The sequence below is a fragment of the Lepisosteus platostomus genome, chromosome 3 (genome assembly GCF_059453375.1).
Source record: "Lepisosteus platostomus isolate fLepPlt1 chromosome 3, fLepPlt1.hap1, whole genome shotgun sequence".
Lineage (NCBI taxonomy): Eukaryota > Metazoa > Chordata > Actinopteri > Semionotiformes > Lepisosteidae > Lepisosteus > Lepisosteus platostomus.
Window position 1 is genome coordinate 38,772,485 of NC_142613.1, and position 6,551 is coordinate 38,779,035.

Consider the following 6,551-nt stretch of genomic DNA (forward strand, 5'->3'; position numbering starts at 1 on the left):
CATGATCGAATTTAAGTCATTTTAATAACAATGAATAGTCACCTAGGCGTTACAATATAAACATTTATATTGATTTAAATCACGTTTTGACTTAAATCGCAAACGCAGGTTTAAATATATGTGTTTTTTGATTCACAATCAGACAAATGCAACATAAATTGATATCTTTGTCTTTTAAGTATCTTAATAAACTTTCAGCATAGCTTTCACCCCATTTAGATTTATTTTTCTTGGGATCTTGGGATAAAACGTGGAAAGATTAGATTGTAATCATTTTTATTTTTTAAATACATTTTAGAAAAGTGTAATCTATACTAAAAAGCTTTACACCACCTGCTATAAAGATACATATTGTAATACTTTCGAGTTCGGATAGGACAGACACGAGAACTCAGACTGCGGAGTTGAAGCAAGTTAAAGCCTTGATTTTATATATCACCTTTAAAAGTGGCATCTCAAAGCAAAGTAAATACCCAACACTGATTGTACCCATCTGTCATGCTAATAAAGCACCTTGAATTGAATTGAATTGAGGGAGAGGGGGGGGGGGGGGGCGAGCAAGAGATCCAGGACAGACAGGCAAATAAGATGCACTCCACAGATATTCACAACAGCGACATATCATAAAACGTTTGCACATATAGTTAAGTTATTACTTGGTTTTCAAAGTGCAATGAAATACAATATTGTTGTTGTTGCTGTTATTGTTGTTTTTATCCTGTAAAGTGTTTTGAGAAGCCACCTTTAATAAAAGCGCTGATTCTTATGGAATGTGTTCCGCCGGGGATTCAATTTTTTTTTTTTCATCGCGTATCTAAGGAAATAGCAGTATAACCTTGTTCATGCACAAACAGTGGCATGTTACATTATTAATTTGGGTGTCTCCTCTTGCCAGAAAGCTCTAAATTGCATTTTGAGTGCGTTTTTTGACTTTTTTTAAATTGCAACCCATAAATAAAGCTGATACCGTTTAGAGTTTTAATTATTTTAAACTGTATTACAGCAGCACAATGCAACGTAAATTGCAAAAATGCACTTGGAATCTGTAGAGCCCTACTCTGTCAGGCATTTTCTTTTACTGTAACGGACACAAAAACTCCCTTGCTTTTAACAGAGCGTTTCATACTTTCCAACTACGAAAATTATTTAAACTGCGACACATCATTCAACCAGAGCTCGAAATATCAGAAGGATCCTCTAGAGCACAGCAAAGACTGTATTAAAAGTATACTTGTGACAAACTAGTATACTGTAGATCTTTTTTTCTGAACCGGGGAAAATCTGATCATGTTTCTCTATAACAATAATAAAAAACATTATTTTACATATCACCTTTATGTGATATCACCTCGAGGACAGCACATACAAGGGTTAATTGCACAATGGACTGCGCAAAGAAATTTAAAATAGTCTTCTTTAGGTGTGAGGGCAGGAGTGGATCGCAGAAGGCATAATCAGCAAATTAGGAAAACAAAGAACAGGACAGGTGAGACGTTTATCCAGAGAGCGAGTGATCAGAAAAAGGAACAGCTGTTACGCCCAGGTTTTACGCTCTCTCTCTGCTGAATGAATAAAAGCATTTTATTAAAAACGCGTTTGCGTTTGTCTGGGTATTTACTTTGTAATCTGTGGTTTACATCTACTGTATTGCTTTGAGATGCCACTTTTAAAGGTGATATGTAAAATAAAGTTTTTTATTATTGTTTTAGAGAAACATGATCAGATTTTCCCTGGTTCAGAAAAAAGACGATTAAAATCTGTAATCTTTCCACTTGTATGTCATGGGAAAATACAAGAAGTTTCTGCTTTGTGTAAGGATGGTATCAAAAAGTAATCTTAGTGGCGAGAAAGCTTTGCTCTTCAAAGCGCTTTACAGGATAAAAACAATAACAACAATAGTGTTAGGCTGGGCAAACGATTTTTTTATAGAAATACAAAATGAGATATAATGATGTGTTCCGGCTAAGACATTAACGAGTACAACCCCCCTCTCTGCGGGAGTGCTGGCTGTGACGAATTAAACCGGTTTCACAGGTATTTTCAAAGTAGAAGGGGGCGAGATTTCCAGCGAAAGACACCTCCCCCCTCCAAAACCAAGGAAGAACAGTACTTACTAGTTAAGAAACCTAGGCTCCTCAATGAAATCGCTTTAACATGCTAATGTGTTGGTGTAACAGTCTGGGCGTGGCAAGCTTCTAATGTCAACTCGACTTGATTGGAAGACAATGAACATACTCTAGCCCTAAATGAATTAATAGCAAACATGGTTTACATAAAATACATTTTTCCAAGAAAGTTTATAATAACACGATCTATAGTTGAAATCTGAGCCTAAATAAAAAGAAAAAGCATTTTCAGAGAGCAATTACGCTGTGTTTATGTAGAAAAAGTGATTAGGTTCATGAGCAATCTAATTACTTATTCGTTTAAAACGCTATATAAAATAAAGTTTATTATTAATTTGCTGGACAGACCGGTGAACATTATTATGGATAAGACAAAGATAACGATCCTGATCAGTTTAGAAATCTGTGTACGCTGTAAGGTTTTTACTTCTTAAACTTTTAAAATACACGTTTCGAATAGAAAGAAATCATCTTCCTGGTACAGTATGTATAGCAAACCAGCACGTCTTTTTTCTCCAATCAGAGGGGTTAGACGCTCAGTTAAAAGCAAAGGAGATTGTCTGTTATAGTGGACATAAAAACAAGAGTTCGCTGGCATTATATCCTAGAAGACACAGACCGGCGCCAGACTGGGAGAATGCCCGCAGCATAAAAGAAAATGCCTGATGAACTAGGGATTGGACAGTTTCCAAGTGCTTGTACAGTCGATGGAAATGTTCAAATAAATGTGCAAAAGAAATAAACAAAATAATAATTTATTTCTTTATCATATTGGCTAGCTAATGTCCTCTCTTTGCTAGTTAGTGGCTGTGTTTCTGCGTTGGGTAGCAACGGGTGACTGTTCTCAGGTGGAAGATGTAAACAGCTTAATTTTCGTGTTAAATAATTTTTTTAAATTTAAATTCATTCTATACAGCAATCGCATATTCGGGTACCGTTTCATAAAACTTTCATGCTTAAAATGTTTAGGGAGAAATGGAAGACTGGTGTGTATTTTTTCTTTAAACTACAAAGACCAGCCATACACAGTACAGTTTACGTACATACAGTAATGTTTATGTTCCTAAATTAATATCGTTTATCGTTCCCTACGGTGCCCCGCGGTGGCTTGTGGGTAGATTACCGTACCGCGGGTTTGTACCGCGCATTTTGAATGGCTGCATCTGTAATATGTTTTTAGTTTTAACCATTTTTCTGGATGAGGTAAAAATGGAAGTTTCCAATTTAAAAGGTTTGGAAATGTAACGGGAGCTAGTCCAAGCTCCCGTAAAAACGTAGTTCAGGACCCTATGCAGATGGTACAATCCAGAAGTGGAGAAGGAGAACAGGGAAGAGACTTTGAGGATCAGGACGGGTTGACAGACAGTGCGGCCTGACGACAGTGATCTGGTGCTCGGGGGGTGTAGCGTAGACAAACAAATCCAAACTGTCCAAGGGGGAAATCCGGGCGCAGTCCAGAGTCCAAGAACCAGGTGTTTCATCCAAGACAAACAAGGTCCGACACAAACAAGTTTAAAATCCAGAACAGGAACAGGGAATAAAAACCAGGGTAACGAGGCCAGGCTCAGATGGTCAGGACGCCGTGATTAAGCCTATACCGTCGGGTCTCTCCTGAATCCACTGGTTGGTGGGCTTCTGGGTGTCCATCTCCCAGTGCTAAGCCAGGAGTAGAGGGAGTGCCAGGCTTAAATAATGGCAAAACAGGGGGCAGCTGCACATCATAAACTATAATAGCAAAGGGACGGAGCACCCTTAAAAGGAGGGATGATGATCGTGACAGGAAAGAATTATGGTATAAAGTGTCAGGCACTGTAAGTTACTTAAGCAGCTCTGTCAACAGAAAAGAATGTTACATTTCAAAACCACAGAAAATAAACTGTATTACAAATTAAGTTTCATATAAGAATACAATTTACGATAATATTCTTTGTGTTCATTTATTATTTTCATATATATACATTTACATAATTAGGGGATTGTGAACAATAAAGCCTCCCTACCTTTAAGCTGAAATGACTCGTGCTTAACATAATTATTGATTTTTTTGGGTTAATTTTTAATAACAAAAACAAGAAATATTTATACATGTAATATTTTACCTCTCATATCTTATCCCTGCTCATTAAGCAATGGGAAATGATTTCTAATATTGTTCTCAAGTATCATGTACAGTATAATTTAATTAACAGTTCAATTGTAGTACAATAACTTTAAAGTACAAATTATAGTATAGTTCTACTGCTTTCAAAAGGCTTTCAAAAATATGTAAAGAAATTGTATAGTTTTTGGTAGTAATACAGTCCTTAGATTGCACTTCAATGAGCTAAAAAATCATACAAAATACTGTTAACTCATTGTTAGTGTTTTAATCTAAACAAATTATCAGAAATAACAGAAATGATCAATTAATGTTTAAGTACTGATGTGATTTGCAAAGAAGAATGTACAGTATTTTGTAAAAAAAATACCTATATGCTTACATACTGTACTTTAGAAATCAACCACAAATAAAATACTTCAGTAAACTTGGTTACAAGCTGGTGAAGACCTAATATTAGCTGTAGTAAATATCAATGGAAAAAGAAAGGTTTCTGTGCAACTGCTGTGGTCCTGCCTAAGAAAAGTTTTATTTTCTTTGGAATCTTTATAAAAACAGTTAACAGTAGTGATATGAATTTGTTACAGTACTTTACATCATCATAGGTGGAAATGTTTAAAAATGAATGAACTACAAGTCATTTTTTTTAAATCAAGCTTCATGTAAATATATACTGTACAGTTGCAGGCAGGACATAATTGCATCTGTCACAAACAGTATACAGTCTAAAAACATTCAGCAAGAATCCCCTTAGAAAATACTTAGGTCTTTGTGTACAGAAAATACTTTTGCAGACCCAGGGAAAGTAGAGGGAAGTTGCAGCATGAACTATGTGGAAAAAAAACACAAAGTAAAACTGAACTAGAGATTCTAAATAAACTTAAATAAGTAAAACTACAACCATGACAAATCTTAAATACTGTACCTATCACTGTAAGTGACAACATCAATTATTATATGTAAAGAAAGCATTGCAAGTTACAGTGCAAACAAAAAGTCCTGTTTTGCCAGGAGAAGTATGCATCTAAATAATTTCATGAAATCAAGCAATTCAAGCAATAAATGATAATAATGGTAAATAAATGTACATCTCCACTGCTCACAGCAATAAAGACGCCTTATGTGTTTTGCAACTCTGCAAATGTTTTTAAAAGAAAGCAATTTTCTTTTTGTATGTTTCAGATTCTGGAATGTTGACCAAAGGATATTTTGTTAACATTGTGATGGCATTAATTGCATTCATATCTTTGGTTTCCTTAATAGCGGCTTGATTTCAACACTGGTAAGAACTAATTGTGAGTTTTATCAAACATGAAATAGTTTCTTATTTATCCAGCATGTGGTTCTCCTGATGACTTAAATTCAGACAAAAGCACATCATATTCTGAAATACTTAAAATACCTATCCATTTTGCTAAATTATACTCACATGTATCTCAATTATTTAAGTTAAAAAATAGAATAAAGTTAACAGCAAATTAATAAACAGTACCTCTTTTTGAATTGATTGGATCTTTGTGTTTCAGTGTATTATAAAGCCCTTAAGACAATGATTCTTCAGAAGTTTTAATTAGTTTTATAGCTGTAGGGTGGCATGGTGGTGCAGTGATCAGCATTACTGCCATGCAGTGCTAAGACCCTGGGATCAGTTCTAGACTTGGGGTGCTATCTGCATGGAGCTTGTGTGGGCTTCCTCTGCCTATCTTCGCAAGTACACTTATCTGTAATAAAGGAAATCAAATGAATTTTAAATTGACGTTTTATTTTGTAGTCAGAAACAGAAAGCAATTGGTGTAGCAATTGCAACCTAGAAGTGTCCCTAATCTAAAAGATGAGTGGCACTCTCCGTAGTCCAGACAAACCCACTACTTCCTACATTTTAAAGTACTGGATAGCAGAAATGTGAAAGTGTCCTCTGTTCTTTCTTTCATAAAAGATCACACCCCTGCATCAATCTGGAGCCACTGTCTTAAAGATATCAAAATTAGAAAAATGTTCCATGCGTAATGTTCAAAGTTAAATCATAGGTAAAACCAAAGATGTCATTTGTACCTAAAAGTGGTATATTTATCTGAAACATATATCCCTCTGGATCTGTGAAACACAGGATTAAGATTTCAAACAATGCTATTTGCCCTGCCTAAGGTAACTACAGGTTTGTTTAAAAATTATTTCAGTGTATGTATTTTTCGTTCTCTCCTTGTTATGCTTGTTAGGTCAGGCTGATTAGAATTAACTCAGAGTGTGTGAGATATCTAAATTTATTGGTCAAGTAGTCTTTGACAATGGTGTGGCTCCCTTTAGTCTGCTATGACTAAATCATAAGG